Here is a 17,223-nt window from a genome sequence, read left to right on the forward strand (position 1 = left end):
CTGGCATGTGGTGCTGGGGATCGAACCGCGGTCCCTGTGCTTTGCCAAGCTTGTTCCAAGTAGGTGCTTTAGACCACTGAGCCATCTCTCCAGCCCCACCCCAGTACTTTTTAAACACAAAATTCTGCACGAACTTTCATCTGTTTGGGTTTTCAAACTACTACCACAAAGTATCTTCAAGTGGCAGCAGTCCAGGAGACAAGAAATAATCAAATACAGATGCTTGCCAACATTATTCTTGCTAATTTTACAACACTGTCCGATACTGAGACCTACTTGGTTCCTGTGCCTGTCCACTGGGAGCACACTTAGTCTTCTTTTTCCTTCATCCTCCTGTTCTGGAGATAGGTGTTGCGACGTACAACATCACTTCATCCAACTTCAATCATCTGTTCTTCCGAAGATTTTTTTTTTTTTCTTTTCAAAACGGTGGAGTGAACTCAGGCCCTTGCGCTTGCCAGGCAACTTCCCAAGATTTTATTTAATTATAACAACGAACTCTCATCGTGGGCAAGTTGCTCATATACTTGCTTCTGAGAACTAGACATGTTTTTTTTCCAGTTTTCATATGCAGACTTCTACTTATCCTGTATCATAGCACCTTCAGAGGACTGAATATATTCAGATAGAAAAACGTTATAAGCTGTGCTAGCTTCTTTTTGGTCTTCCAAGCATTGACAACTCTTCCTTATTACTTCTTTCCTTTTAAACGTTTTTGTGTTTTATTTTCTGCCAAAGATGCTGTCTGAGTTGGAATTAGTGCTTCATGAATTCTCTTCATCTCTCCTTGGTATGCTACCTTGTAAGCATCTTCATATATATGCTTTTTTCTGTGCATCAGGAAGTTCCTTCCATTGCTCTGCAAGTCTTTTCATTACTTCTGTAACTTTTATATCTGGGTTCTGAGATTTATGTTCATCTTTTCTTTAGTAAATTGAACATGAATTCAAAGGTTTTTTTGGATATCCATTCAAGGTGGATGAAAACCATTTCAGAACATACATAAACTGAAGGGTGAGCGCAGTCTACTTCCACAGCCAGTGCACAGCTCTGCCCCGGACATCCCCAGAGCGTTGAGCATGCCTCCATACACCCCCTGAGGCGCGCCATCACCCCAGTGGACCACGCATGGCAATGCTCAACCAAGGGAAGGGCCACCTGCATCTGCAAGCTCGCCTTCTGGACCTGTTAGCATGCCCACCACTCCCATGATGTATTTTGATCATAGCTTCCTGAATGATCTTTGTTAGTAACCACTCCAGGCTTTAAACTAAGTTGAAGCAATCTGATTTACACAGGTCAGACAACCTCTGCTTTTCTTAGCCAATATTGTAGGTAGAGAAGTTCTTTCCCTGAGATATTTCAAGCTGGACTGAATGTCCAACAGAGCTAAAGCTTGCCAAACAAAGCTCATCCTTCAGACTGTTTTAGTCTCTAATAGTTATACCATATCACTAGAGGTTAATGTCACCATCAGCCAAAGATTAAATTTCCCCCTGTGTATCCTTGCCCAGATAATGTTTGGTAGAAGAGGGGAAACAGGCCTTTTCTTTTTGGTTTTGTTTTATTTTCAGTCTACCATATGGTTAAAGTGCATTTCTACCATATGGTTAAAGTGCGTTTCTTTCTTTTTTTATAGAGAAAAAACACTAATACAAAATTTCAAAACAAGATAATTAACAGTTAATATGTTGCATATTATCTTCAAAGTAGTTGCTCAGATGACTCAATCTACAGTAGGTATTGTGAAAAGGAAAGAAATAATTCGCAAAGATAGAACAACTTGGATGGGTAAAAGGAGAAAAGGAAGGGAAAAGAAAAATACATATACGTATACACACATATAATAGCACTGTATAGTTATACAGTAAGAATAACATTTTCATTTCATGAATTTCATGGCACTTTAAATGGAGATAACTTCTTATCTATGCTAGTTTGAGTTCTGGCACCTGAGAGCATCTTCATGCAGAAGATTATGGAATGTCTCTCAAGTTTGTGCTGTATTTAGAATAGGCAGCTAATCATCTTCTCCTCACTGGTTAATCCTTATGTGCCCAGAATAAATGTCCTATCTTTGTTGCTTGAGAATGTACAGGCTTAGGGATATATGAACTGTTGTGCAGCTAACACTGATTGGTGGGCAAAGAAAGGAGAGGGCCAGGCCTGGTAACACAGCCCTGTAATCTCAGCCTTCAGGAGGCTGGGGCAGGAGGATTGTTGCAAGTTTGAGGCCAGCCTGGGCTACATAGTGAGCTCAAGAACATTCTGATCTACATAACAAGATCCTATCTCAAAAAGTAAAAAGAGAGGGAGAGAAGGGGAAGGTCCTCAAAAAAATGAATTAAATCATGGTGATACCCATTATCCTGTTTTAATAAAGAAAAAGTCCAAAACTGTAACAAAACTGAAATATGTTCTACATTATTTTGCTCTAAAAATGTCATCTCTTTTCCCTAACTTTCCTAACAGGAATTAATCACGTTATATTATATACCTTAAATGTAAGTCACTTTACATACTGAGGAAAAGCAGTATAGCAAGTGACATTTTACAAGATTTAAATGAAACAAACATTTGAAATAAAATTGAAGTTAGAGAGCAGGGAAAGAGGAAGATAGACTATTTCTTTACTCGTATGGTTCTTTTCCATATTTTCATTGTTAAGTCTCTAGCTCTTAGTGGAGAATATTTTTATTTAAAATTCACAAAACTGGCCAGAGGACAGAGAAATTTGATTGCTTAACAGTTGCCCTACACGATTGGATCAGTAAATTATACATCAATCCCTCAAATAGGCAGGTGTGTCTATGTGTACCAGATAATGTCTGGACTAACCAAGAAAAACTTGATTTGCTGCATGACTGTGGGGAAAACATTGGTTCCCAGCAACTCTCACATTTATATTATTTTTTAAAGGGACTAAACTATATATTGAGCAAGAAGCTGTATAGTTAAAGAAATATTGGCTGGGTTTAACATACTGGGGACTTGTGGATCCCTAAGAATGTTACACCTTGTCTCTGCCAATACTTCAGAGTATCTCTTCATGATACTAAAGCTGATGTCACTGGCAAGTTTTCTTCTGTATTGGAAGGCTGATATTCAGAAGGGAGATTTTTTTTTCCTTATATATTTCTCTGTGATTAGGGTATTTTTATGAGTTGTTTAAGCTATGAAATAATACTGCCAAGTCCTAAGAAATCTGGATCTGGATTTCATTTTGTCTCTTCAACTCTGTGTGATCTTGTGCACATTCCTGACATGTTACAAACAGCTTGTGTCTCTGAATGTGCAGTATCAATTTTCAGTGGTGAAAGCCCCAAAAGGAAACAGACTGATTCTTCCATGCATAAACAGCTGGGCAGTTGTGGATGGAATTAATTGCTGATATATATTGGCTGTGTTTTTCTTTTCTTGTCATTTCCTTTGCAGCTGTGAAAGTGAAGTTTGACTTGAAAACAGACATTTCCAGCAGTGCAAATCCAAAAAGTTTCAAGATGAGATTCTTTTAATAAATACCCAGCTGGTCCCTTTGAGATTGCCATTTTGGGGGTTAGATGAGGAAGAACAAAGGATGGCAGCAGGTGATTCATGGCTATGTACATGATTTGGAAGAATAACCCAGGCACGTGGACTGGGAGAGGAGTATTTTGAAATGGTTAGTTTATCATATGACAGGAATGATCTCATAATCTAAGGAAGGCCAGATCAATCAGCACCACCTTCGGGGGATCCTAAGAGAGTGTGTTCTAGGCTATCTCTCTAAATAGTGAAATGTCTAGTGCTTTGGACTAATTTATTGTTCTGGTATTAAAAAGTAGCAGTTGGTGAGGGTAATGTAACAGTACGCATCATTGAAAAGCATTTTCCTGTTCTCGCGAAAGTATTTTTCATTATTTTAATTTCTATGTAAATAATTATATAGTTTACATTTACATATCAATATTTTATTTAGAAAACAGAGCTTCATGACTAGAAATTCAGTGAAAAAATAAATGCTTATAGAGAATAATATTAAAGACATTTAAAAAGATTTTTAGATTGCATTTATTTGTATATAATACATATCCAATGGAATATCTTATTTGGAAAAAGTCATGGTAATTTTTTAAAATTCTTAATGAAATTATTTGCAATTAGACAATTGTAAAAACTTTCATAGTGTACATATTAGTGATTTTCATCAAAATAATTGTCATCTTTTGTGTGTACATTTTAGTGTCCTACCAAAGCAAGTCTACAAATTATGTCCTTTATTTTTGAAGGCAACTTTTGTTAATTGATAGTAAAATGTTTTTGTTGTTTCTGTGTTGCTAGGAAAAGTAGAGGGTTGGTGAAGAAAGTAGCCAGTTGGTGTTTATGTTCAACTCCCTTAAAACTAGGCTGAAGTAATGTTTTAGAATGAGCATGTTTCTGACTTCTTGAGATATGTAAAAACTGCTGTTGCTAAACTTAGAAGTTGGCATGGTTGAACTTCCTTTATAAGAGTACACTTCCACCTAACATTCTGTCCATTGAGCTGTGTAATGTAGCTTACATTTTCTTTCTTTCTACACACGTGCATACACACGCATGTACACACACACAAATCTGAGTAGTTCAGACTTGCAGGTAAGCTGATCTGCAAACATGAACTTTTCTCGTTTCTATGAGGAAGGTTAACTAATCAATTTTTATTGAGGCCCTGAAAAATGTTGTAGCAATATTAATGTGCAGTAACGTGAGAGCACACTGAAATCTGCCTGGGTGTGTTGTTTCCTCCAGAGTGGGCTCCACCCTTACTCTAACCACACAGAGTGTGGGTATTTTGCTGTTTAAAACAACTTCATTTTTCAGACAGCATTGCATCAGAATTGCCACATGAAAACCAGCTTAAGAAACCTACAGCAGCCTTATTTTTTTTGTAAGTAATGGATTGTCTGTTGTAATACTGATATCTCACAGTTTGGAGAAAAGCATAGATACAATTGGTGGTTAATTTCATTCCAGCTGCTAGTATTATGCAGTATTCTTTGGGAGGAACCTGTTGTTTTATCACTCAACTGATTATTTTTCTTTTAGCTTGTCTGCTTTGTTTTTTTTTTTGTTGTTGTTGTTGTTTTTAAGAAGCAATTTACTGAATCATTGTTTTTAACTTTTGAGGATGACATTGACTATTTGAAAACACTAGTAGTCTTGCAAATCTGCCTTTTAACATAAAAATGTTTATTGTTTTGTACTGAATTTATTGGAGTTCTTCACAACATGATTTGGCAATACTGCTTTTCGAGACATCGTGACATGAACTTTGTGTGTAAGAGTGGGTTCATTGAATTAAAAAAAAAGGCAGTGTCTAAAGAGCCTTTATTTCTGCCATAATGATGCTTTGTCCTGTTGCTATTGGGTATTTGTCAGAAGAGTTGGGGCAGGCTGCAGCCCAAAGTCCTGGCCTATGCCTCAGCAGTTCGTGACTCTGTGTTCTTTCTAGAGTTTGTGATATGAATGGTAAGTTGAACTATAGGAGAATTATTATTGCTCAGTGAAGTTCACGTTCAGCAGGGCTTGCCTCCCCCCACCCCATGGGATCTGTTTGACTCCCCTGCGTCCATGTATTGGAGTTATATAAAGTGTTCAATTATGCACTGACCAAGGTGGGATGTTGAAAGAGGCTGAGCATTGTGGTGTCTGTATTGACTTGTCTGCCTGTAGCTGTGTTCACCCTGCACTCTTGAGAAGTAAACACACCTGTTTGGTGCAGACAAGTTTAGCAGCCTGTCAGAGTTGAGATCAAAGTCAAATGTGGAAAATGGGAGATTTCTGTAATGCTTGCAGGGGTGATATTGTGTCACTCTTTTGGTCTTAGACTTCCTGACATCTCTCTTTATTTCCTCTTCATGGCTTGGTTGCAGTTGTGTTTAACTGTTCTCTGACTTCATAAGGAAGTGAAAATAAATAAAGCTTGCTGTCATGGAAGAAAGCACTAGCATAGGAATCAGGAGACTATTTTACTTGTTTGTGTATTAGTTTTTTCTCCTATAAAAGTAGGACTTTGAGTTAGTGCTTTTAAGATCTTTTTCCAGTATAGACTATGTGATTTTTTTTTTAAAACACATGCTTATTCCAGAAACATTAAAGGGAATGTGTTAAAATTAGGAAGAATATGTGTAGATGTTATTCTCACATGAAATGACATGAAAACTAAAGCTTTAAATGATTTGTGTCTGTCAGGAATTCTAGGCATTTACTTTTAATGTCTGAGAAGCAAGTCTAGCTATAAATCCCCTCACCAATAACATGAGTTTTTCAAGTTAAAACTAGGCCAACCTTGTCCACAGTGTAATGTGGACATTTTCTGGAACATCGCCTATACTTGGTTGTATTTGCTATGTGTAATCTCCGTTACATGGTTTTCAAACTTTTTTTCCAGTATATTTATTTGCAGCATAAACTAACACACATATATACACACACATGTGCCACTTAATCTGTGAAAAAAAATTTTCCTTACACCACATGAAATAATGTGCTGTTTTCTGTTGTTTCATTTTTTAAAAAATGTTGGTTTCAAACCATTCAGCTAGATTATCTGTGGTCCCTTTGAATTCCAGAATATAGTTAAGGGGGGCCTGGCCCTAGCTCAGGCCTTTAAGCGGCTGCTTCCACAAAGCTGTCAGCCTCAGGTTGCTGGAGTTCGAAACTCACACCTCTCCCGCTGGCCAAAAGTGCCCTGAAGGCATTGGAGGAACCAAAAAAAAAAAAAAAAATTCCAGAATATAGTTAAGACTTTTATAGTAGTCAGAGCAAAGCTTGTCAGTTAATCTGCTATTAAATACTGACATCAGATGATTTTGTAACCAGATTTTCATTTGAAACCTCAATAGAAAATCAGTAATATCTCCAGTAATGTTAGTTTTTCTTGTCACAAATAATGTAAAAAAAAAAATGGAGTGAATGTTTTTACCAGGTTCTGACATAGCTGCTCCCAAGGCCATTCCTGTTTGTACCAATATTCTATACATATTTTCCCTTAATTATGTATACCCTACTCATGAAAATGGATACGTATTCCATGGCATAAAAAGAGTCGGAATCTAATTATTTTCCAAAGAATTAATGTGTCATCTAGATTAGATATACTAGAGTTTCATGTTGCTAAAAATAAACTGCTTCTTTATCTTCTTCACCAGAGAGCCCTTTCCTCAATCCTGTACAGACATTCCATTTTACTTCATTCTGCTTTTTTAGAAAGTATTAATTTCATAACTTAAAAAGCACATGGCAAAAAGATTGATACAAAAAGATACATAACAGACTCTTTCTGATGCTAACATCTTCAACCCTCCTCTATTTTTCCAGAAATTTTCTGTACGGGCATGCATGTACTGTGTATGCATGTGGATTGATACATATGTGCGTATGCATGCGTGTGTACTTCATTGCCTTTGTAAAAATCATACAAAAGTAAACAGTATATGCCATTATGCATTTGGCTCATTCTTTTTTTTTTTTTAAATATTCCCTTTTTCTTTTATTTATTTATGTGTGCGTGTGTGTGTGTGTGTGTGGCCAGCTCAGCCCACCAGGGGGCGGGGCTGGTTTGCATGTGGTGCTGGGGGATTGAACCGTGGTCCCTCTGCTTTGCTAAGTTTGTTCTAAGTAGGTGCTTTAGACCACTGAGCCATCTCACCAGCCCTTGGCTCATTCTTTTAAGGAGAGTTGTAATTCTGTATAACACTTTAGGGTATGCTATATAAGTTTGCCATTACTCTTCAGTGGATTTCTGGGTTATTTTCAAGTTGATTCCCATACCTCTTCTATCTGATATATTTCTGCTATCCTTTTCTTCTTCTGCCTCCATTTTGGACAGAACCTAGAGGCTGTAGTGGAGTGATGACAGTGGCATGGAAATGGAGAAACCCTCGCCCTCTTCATTTGATTAGGACATCAAGAGTAAGCCCCACTGTGCCCACCACTCATGGCCCAGAATGTCCTGGAAAGGAGTAATTTCTCAGCACAAAACTGTGAAAATGTTGGATTAAGTCAGGTAACTTGAGAGTGAGATTATGAGATAGTGAACAGGTCATCTATCCCCCTTGCTCCTCATTTTTACCACCTATTAATATGAGAGATGAGGATACATGAGTTTTACTGTTCCTTACCATTTAATTTTTACATAATATTTTTGATGGATTTTGTTTTTTTTTGTTTTGTTTTGTTTTGTTTTTCAGTACCAGAGATTGAACCCAAGACAGGCAGGCACTTACACCACTGAGCTATATCCCCAGCCCCTTTTTGTTGGAATATTGACTGAACCTTTATAACCCAAGGTACATGAAATTTCTGTTTAAGTCAAGAACATCTTTTGTTTATATCATGTGGCCTACAATGTATTTGACTTACCATCTGGCCTCAGCTATTTTGAAGTTTAAGATTGTAAAAAGAGAAGTTGAATTGTCTTCTGTATTTTTGAATGAAGACTAGTCTTAAAAAAAAATCAACTCAAGTGTATACCCACGTTTATTGCAGCACAAGCTACAATAGCTAAAATTTTTATTTTATTGTAACATAAGTAGATATTAGTAAAATATTTTTAAAAATCACTCATAAAAAATAACAAAAGATAATACAGTACACTGTGTATTATAATCTTTTTTTTTTTTTTTTTTGCGGAACCGGGGATTGAACTCAGACCCTTGCGCTTGCCAGGCAAGCGCTTATTCTACTGAGCTATCTCCCCGGCCCCTATAATCTTAAAAAATCTTAATCTTAAAAGATTTTGAGGGGCCGAGGAGATGGCTCAGTGGAATAAGCGCTTCCCTGGCAAGCACAAGGGCCTGAGTTCAATCCCCAGTTCCGCAAAAAAAAAAAAAAAAAAAAAAAAAATTGATCTCAGAATACAAGTCATAGACAAGAAGGACTCTCTTAGCTAAATCTCAAAAGCACCTGTATGTCCAGTAACAGATGAATGAATTTTAAAAAATAGTATTTAAAGTACTATTTGGGGGGACCACCCACTCGGGTGCCCCCTCCTGTCCCCCTCTCAGACAGGAGCTTTCTTTCCCCCAGTAAATATATTCTGCTCATAACCTCCGGGAAAAAAAAAAAAGTACTGTTCAGCCATACAGAAGATAAACTTGAATCCTTTGTAGAAACGTAGATGCACCTGGAGAACATAATGTTAAATGAAGTAAATCAGACACACAAACTTATGGTTTCTCTGATATGAGAAACCCAAATTATAAATAAAGAGAAAAGCAAATGATAGATATAAGGATTAGGGAGATAGATCTTCCTCGCATGGTAAGAGCATCAAGAGATAGAGGAAGAGGAGAGTGAAAGGGGATAAAGAAAGGAACTAAGGGGGCTGGAGAGATAGCTCAGTAGAATAAGTGCTTGCCTGGCAAACACAGGGTCCCAAGTTCAATCCCTGGCACCACACACACAAAAAAAGAAAGGAACTAAGCTGTGTTATGTACACACACCAGCTCCACACGAGGAATGTAAACATTATATACTCCAGACATCACTAATTCAAATTAAAGTATAAACTTCATTCCAAAATTAAGAGCAAACCCTTTTATCAGGCTTGAATAGTTAGTTGAAGTTTCTGAAGAAGATAATGTTTGAGTTTAAAATTGATCCTCACAGTTGTAAGTTTAACCATTCAGAGCTACTAATGCTACGGCTTTGAAATTTGACTTTTTTAAAAAATGAAGTAGGGCCAGGGAGATGGCTCAGTGGAATAAGCACTTCCCTAGCAAGTGCAAGGGTCTGAGTTCAATCCCTGGTTCTGAAAAAAAAAAAAAAAAAAAAAAATGAAGTATTCTATATGAGTTTTGGTTTATTTATTTTTGCGGTACTGGGGATTGAACACAGGACCTTGTGCTTGCCAGTCAAATGTTTGTTTGGAGCTATCTCCCCGGCCCTAAAATTTTACTTTATCTTTTTTGTTGTTGAATTTGTTTTCACATTCTAGCCTCTAATCTGTTTCACTGACATTACTTGACATGACTAAAGTTTTCTGATTATGTGCTGAGGGGGCAGCCTTACAATTAAACTATACTCTGCTGTCCTGCCGGCAGAGTTGCAAAGTTATAAAGTAACAAAAACAGGAATTTTTGCTGCATCATGCATAGTAAGTTGTTTGTTTGTCAATTTTAATTCTAAGAAGTCAGCCAAATGACAGCTGTTATAAAAGCAAAATGGAGTAAAAATTTCATAGTTTGATTTCTGGAGTAGTTATACACAGTAATAATGGTATTTTCTTGGCTTGGAGATAGTCTGTATGTTTGTCTACTGGTTGTCTTTTGGGCAAAATGTTGGATGTAACTTAAATAAGTATACTTTTCTAAAGGTATTTGTATAACTGGTATTCCATCTAAATTTCATGTAAGTTGTTTAACTTATGGTTCCATTTAGCAAAATGTATTGAAGTTCTTATAGCCAACCACTGCATTACATGGTGAAAATACCTGGGGCACTGAAGCCATCTTGCTGATCTCCTAAGGTGACAGCCATTCCTATTTCTTTGATTGTTCGAGTTTTCTAATAACCACTTTTAAGTAGACCTTGAACAAAAAAAATTTGTTATATTTGAGTCTGTGAAAATGAATGAAAATAACATATTTTCAGTACTTAAAAAGGAGTCTTTCTGTCCTGCTAGGAAGGGTATGTGGGGCATACTCTTCTATAGATATATTGTTAGTAATAATTCTTACTAATTAAATGCTAAATGAATAAATATGTTGTGGTAAGTGGACTAATTATGGAACCTCAGTTTTAGATGAATAAAAACACATGAGATGCAAAAGCCTGTTGTATATATGATGCCTGTTGAACAATTGTTTATGTGAAACTATGAAAATGGAGAACCTAGGGTTTATTTTTTAAAGTGTATGGGTGGTGGTTTTATTAATTTGGTGCTACTAGGGTTGAATCCAGGGCCTTCACACTGAGTACATCCTCAGTACCCCCACTCCCTCTTTTATTAATTTTTTTTAGTTTTTGAAATAGAGCCTCACTAGGCTACTACATTGCCCAAACCAGTCTTGAACTTGGGATCTTATGACACCTCCTCCATAACTTCTTTGTCAGATTAACCCCATCTGTTGTGATATTTACTTGGGAAATTCTCCATAATTAGAAGTATACGGGGGTTTGATCCCCAGTGTACCATGCTAGCCCTAGCCCCTCAGTGTGCTGAGATGGCAATTGAGACTGCTGGATGTGGCACATGCCTGTAATCCCAGTGCTTGGGAGGCTGAAAACAGGAAGACCGCTACGAGTCTGATCTGTGTAGTGAGACCCTGTAGATCCTGTATTAAATACATAAAAAAGAGAAATATACAGAATGTTACTATGTACATGATATTGGACAAACTTTTGTCTAAAACTTTTGAAGCTATTTTAGGAAAACAGTCCCATGATAGCAAAACCGGGCAAATAGGTAATTGTTTTAGCTGAAACAGCTACTATGATGTGGTGGGAAGAAAGTCTGTCATTACTCTGGCCTATTATTAAGCATTACCAGAAGAGACTACTCTTTCTCCTTTGGAACCCACCATTGGCTAGTCCCGTGACACTGCGTGGGAATTCACTTCCTATCAGGAAATGCTGATTTTCAGTGTATTATCTTGTTGAGACAACCACAGTGAACAATAGGTTATTAACATTTTATAACAACAGCGTCATAACTAAGCCAATATTTGCATTGTTTTGAGTATTATTCTAAGGGGAAAAAAAAGCTTTGCCTGGGTTTCAGAATACATTGGACCTGGACCATCATTACTAGCTGTTGGACATAAGAGTTATGACAGAACAAAGAAAAAAAGTACTTTAATAATAAGGCTGAACTTTTTAAAGCTTCCTGTGCATAGAGGAACAAAAGTAAATTCTTTCAAACTTGTTTAGGGTATGAAAAATGTCCATTGAAAAGACTGTTTAAAAAAAAAAAAAAAAAAGCTAAAAAAGAAAAAAAAAGAAAAAAGAAAAAAAAAAAAAAAGAAAAGACTGTTTTGAACTTTAGAACCAAATCATGAAACTAGTATAAAGAAAAAGCCTCAAACTCAAATTTTCCTTTAAAATATCAGACCCTGGGGCCAGCCAAATAGCTCAGGGGATTAAAGCACCTGTAAGCAGGCTCAGGGGCAGCGGTGGGGGTTGGGGGGATTGATCCCTAGGCCTGCCTTGCCAGCCTCACCCATGGGGCGCATTGAGAGGGCAATTGAGACTGGGTGTAGTGACACCTGCCTGTAATCCCAGCTCTTGGGAGGCTATAAACAGGTGGATCACTACAAGTCAGATCTAGTAGTGAGACACTGAACACCTGGTAGACCCTTCCCTAAAATAAAAAAAAAAAAAAAAAAAAAAATTCAGATCCTCTTAGGAACTATAGTATACAGCCTTAGATATTTATATTTAAAATATGTTTGGTCATTACTGTTTATTTAGGACTGGGAACTTTTTAAAAACTGTTGTTTTCATAGGAAAAATACAAAGAAAACTCCATCCAAATGATGATTTCAATTTACTAAATTGTAACTTAGAGTTATAAGAACAAGTATATGATCAAGAAGGGAAAATAGAAGTCATCTGATCAAACCTTTTGTATGTGAATTCATATCTTAACCTCTTCACTAGAATCTTCTTTACTACCCTAGTACAAAATTCTTTTTATCAACAATTCTCAAAAACTACCAAGTATGGGTAATTTATTTTTCTTTTGACAACTATCTTAAACTGGTTTTTACTATACTGTAGTTAACTTTTCCGCATGAACATGTTTTGGTTCTTTCCATGACTAAACTAGAAACTATGTGAGGGCAGGACCCAAACCTGAATCTTACATGTCTTTATACTCTTTGCCTAAAAGCTGACTTAATGTTTGTTGGTTGTCTTAGTAATGGGTTGGTTGGGATTGGATTCAGTTTTGGGGTTTTTTTTGGGGGGGTGGTTTTTTGAAGGTAATATTTCTGTAGCATTATTTGTATACAGTCTCAGAATATAACAATAAGTATAGATTTTTTTTTTAATTCTCTTTTTATGCCTTCACGCTTCTAATTACTTTTTGGTCCCCTGAAGGCATTTCAGATGCAGGTTACATAATATTCATTACCTCAGCCAGATTGAGTACCTTTGATCAAGCCCTGAATACCCCTTTCTAAAAAGTTTGTGTTTGTTTGTTTGAATCAGGGTCTTGCTATACAGTGCAGACTGGCCTTGGACTCCCTAATGTAGCCTAGGCTGGGTTTAAACTCAGGACAGTCTTCCTGTCTCTGCCTCCGAAGTCCTGGGATTATAGGCATGAACCGTCACACCTGGCTAGAGTAAATGCTTAAAAGTGTAGGTATTCAAACCAGGTGTGGTGGTGCATACCTGTAATCCCAGCACTCAGGAGGCTCAGACAGGAAGATTGCCATGAGTTCAAGGCCAGCCTGTACTACACAGCAAGAACGTGTCTCAAGAAAAAAAGTTTACTCTAGATTCTTTGCTCTGTTTCATTATAAGACCGTGACAGTATAATACTGTGAGTGTCCCTACTGGGTAATTCAGTGCAGTTATTTAAAAAAAAAAAAAAGACTAAAATGCTAACCTAGTTTCTAAGAGCAGGTATAAATAATTTAAAGGCCATGCCGAGTGCAATAAAGTGCTTCAGAAGCACTGAAGTGAAGGAGGCTAATTCTGGTAGAGGAGACTGAAGAAAATCATCGCAGAAGGAGTTGACTTTTGAATAAGCCCTCAAGTTGTGGGAAAATTATAGTAAGTAGCTTTGTGTTTCTTAGTTTCAACCAACAACCCCAAGGAGTATAGTAGCCAGCTACTTTTTAGATGCTTAAAATAACATTTTCCAGCCCATTGCAACATGATGGAGCCAGTTCCTTGACAGTAGAGATCAAGAGTAGACACAAAATAGTTACCAAAGTGGAGAACTACTTTAGTTACTAAGCTCCATGAAGATGCCTTTTTATTTGACAATGAAGTACTTGATACAGGCTAAGTCCAGCTAAATAGACACTATAGTACTAAGCTCTGAGTCTAGTCTTTGTGAGCTTCAGAAAAACAAGAATCCTACTTCATGCCTGATTTAAAATTCAGCAAGCAATTTCAGTGGACCCTTCAGGCATATGGGAGTGGGCACAAAAAAGCTAAATCATGAAGTCTATTCTCCAATGAATTACCATGACAGCTTGAAAATTAAGCATTCTCCATATTTTAAAAAAATGTTATAAATTGTTTTCACTCTTATGACAGTAACATCCCCCCAAAACCAGATTCTCCTAAAGTCAAGAAATAGGAATTTGATGCAATCAGTGACTTTTCAAGGAAGTTAGCACTTTATTTACCATATAGAAGCTTCTGAAATTACTTTCTGCCTAAACCTTTAATAGATTTTTTTAAATGGAGTTTACATTTTAGATCCTTTCTTTGACAGGCCATATGCTACACATGCTATACACATCCTATGTATTTCAATGATATGAAAGATATTAAGACAAAATGAGGGGCTAGGCGTGGTAGTACACATCTGAAATCCCAGCACGTGGGTGGCTAAGGCAATAGAAGCTGAGCCGGTCTGGGATACAATAGTGAGTTCAAGGCCAGCCTGAACTATATAGTGAGACCCTGGCTCAAAAAAGAAAAGAAACAAGATAAAGTGAGGGAAGCTATATTCCCTCTTAGAACCTGTTTCTTTATATGGAGAAATGATAGGATAGGACAACATATGATATATCAAAACTTAAATTCCAGAGGACTGGGGAGATGGCTTAGTAGAATAAGGGGCCTGAGTTCAATCCCCAGTTCCACAAATAAAATAAAATAAAAAAACCTTAAATTCCAAGGAGTCCATTTCTCTTTTGGTTCTAATTAAGTAAGATAGTACTTCTTAAAACAAGTAGTTACATGTTTTGTTTCTCATTATCCTGACAATGATATAAAAGGTAAATCCTTCATCACTTTTTTGTGGTTTTAGGGATTGTACCTAGGGCCTTGTTATGTAATAACATTTACCACTTGAGCTGTGCCACTTGAATATACCCTAGCCTGTCTTCATCCTTTTAAAATCTGCATCTCTGTTCTTTTTTCTTAAGATAAACTTTCCTTCATAAGTAATGAACTAGTATAATGCTTTTTCTTTTCCCTTGAATTTGATTAGACTTTTGGATCATCTTTCAGTAAGAGTTGAGTTTCCAGACACTGGTTGAAAATTTGGATTGTTATTGTTGTTACTTTTTTTAAATTGATTTGATTGTCAGATTCTTGAGTGCCAAACCCTAGGCTTCATACTTGTATATTCTGGCAAACTACATTTTAAAAAGAACCAGTCTGTGAAAATATGCATTTTGTGAAAGAGTTCATGATGGAGGAAAATTTACATTTGAATCTAGGGTAGAGGTGTTAGAAAGATTTACAAAAGAATCATCACATGTGTACATTTGAATTGACTGAAAATGTGGAACATCATCAAGGTGTGGGGAGATTAGAGATACACAGTACTGTAGTGGGCAAGTAAGAATTCAGGTTGCTGAGCCAGGCTGCTTGGATATATGCAACTCAATACATGGTTCTTAGATAAGTGTGACTGTGGACAAGTAACTTTGTGTCCTCATCTGTAAATTGAGATAATGGCATGTACCTTTCCTGGTTATTTTGAGGAATGAGTTAAAACACACTATGTCCTTAAGACCGTATTAGATAATGCTAGATAACCTAAGAAATGTTGTTGCTTTACTGACCATTTTCCCCTCACTACACAGAAACATTTATTCCAGTGTAGTTTAGTAAAACACATACATGCACACTAAAATATTAAGGATGATGTCTGTAATGGCTTTGGACTATCTAAACAAAGATTTGGAACTCTTGAGAACAGGAAAAATTCCTTACAGCAGGCTATTGAAAAGAGCCCGTATGTGTCAACAGTCAGTATGTACTATGTTCTACAGTAGCTGTCAAACTTCTGGTACGTAGCAGAGCAGAGACGGTATTTTGGGCAGAGCAAAGGGTGATAATTGCTGGAAGTCCACAAAAAAGAGCAATGCCAGGGAAGTCTGCAGAGCATCAGAGATCCACTTACCAAAAGCCAATGTGTGAGCCTTCACTTGACCTCAAGCAGCAATAACAGCTGATAGGTCTAAGTCTGAGACCTTAGAAATAGGGTTCAGGCATAGAACTTCAGTTGTGAAAGTATTGGAGTTACTCAGCAGAGAAAAAGGCAAGGGAGTTAAGCTGACTGCAGGACTCAGAGATGAATAGCTCGTCACTTTGTCACTTTCTTACCGATTAAGTGAAAGTCAAACATCAGGTGATTACTGTTATGATTTTCCTTCTAGGGAGCTGACTTTGACTTTACAAAGATGATCTGTGCATGTGGTTATAGTAGTAAAATGTTTCTTAAAATAGCAAGATAGAAAATACACTGGGACAATATAGTTTCCTAAGGTTGCCATAATAAAATTCAATAAACTAGGTAACTGAAAGCAAAACAGATTTATCCTTTTATATTTCTTGAGTCCAAAAGTCCAAAGTTAAGGGGTCAGCTGATTGGTCCTTTAGGAGAAATCTGTATGGTCCCTCTCTCCAAGCTTCTAGAGGGCCTGCAGCTTCAGCAGCAGGTGTCTGCCTCTGTATCACATGGCCTTTCTCCACCTGTGTCTTCCAGTCTCCCTCATGTCCCCCTGAGAGACACTGGCATTTACATGCAAATCCAGTATGACCTCATTTCAATTTTATCTACAAATACTGTATTTTCAAATTTTTATATTCTGAGGCTCTGGGGATATGAGTCTTGGGGGAAAATATTATTTAACCCAACCTAATACAGATGTTTCTCAGTTTATTTATTTTTATTTATTTATTTTTATTTAACAGTATTTATTGAAAATTACATTTCATGCATAGTGGAAGGATTCTGATGGTGGAATAAAGATGAAAAAGTAATGCTCTTCTGTTAAGGAATATACTTTAGAAAGTGAAGGTGCAAAACATCATTAGAATGCAGATCATAATGTGATAGTGATACAGGAGAAATTTAACTCCTACCATGCCAGATGCCAGGTATACTGATTTTGCGTCCTCTATAAACAAAAAGTAAATTCTGGCAAACAATGTCAATGAAGAGTAGGAAAAAAATATGGAACGCTTCACGAATTTGCGTGTCATCCTTGTGCAGGAGCCATGCTAATCTTCTCTGTATCGTTCCAGTTTTAGTATATGTGCTGCTGAAGCGAGCACTGTTTCTCA

At 36.9% G+C, this 17,223-nt stretch overlaps 1 protein-coding gene and 1 non-coding gene across 6 annotated transcripts in view; one reads left to right on the forward strand and one right to left on the reverse strand.

The window, feature by feature from the left end:
- Nucleotides 1-17,223, forward strand: part of Add3 (adducin 3) — a 187,454-nt gene that overhangs the window by 108,817 nt on the left and 61,414 nt on the right. Inside the window, exon 1 of one of the 5 annotated variants that reach the window (XM_023715468.1) lies at nucleotides 4,856-4,905. The exons of the other annotated variants lie outside the window; for them this stretch is intronic. The gene's annotated coding sequence lies outside the window, so the exon portion shown is untranslated. Of the gene's footprint in view, nucleotides 1-4,855; nucleotides 4,906-17,223 lie in introns of those variants that run through there. 5 annotated transcript variants of the gene reach the window in all.
- LOC111816849 lies at nucleotides 17,108-17,214 on the reverse strand. Its single transcript, XR_002821175.1, has one exon. It is a non-coding gene; the product is annotated as a U6 spliceosomal RNA (small nuclear RNA).

Source organism: Octodon degus, unplaced genomic scaffold, assembly GCF_000260255.1.
Source record: "Octodon degus isolate 3935 unplaced genomic scaffold, OctDeg1.0 scaffold00042, whole genome shotgun sequence".
Classification (NCBI taxonomy): domain Eukaryota; kingdom Metazoa; phylum Chordata; class Mammalia; order Rodentia; family Octodontidae; genus Octodon; species Octodon degus.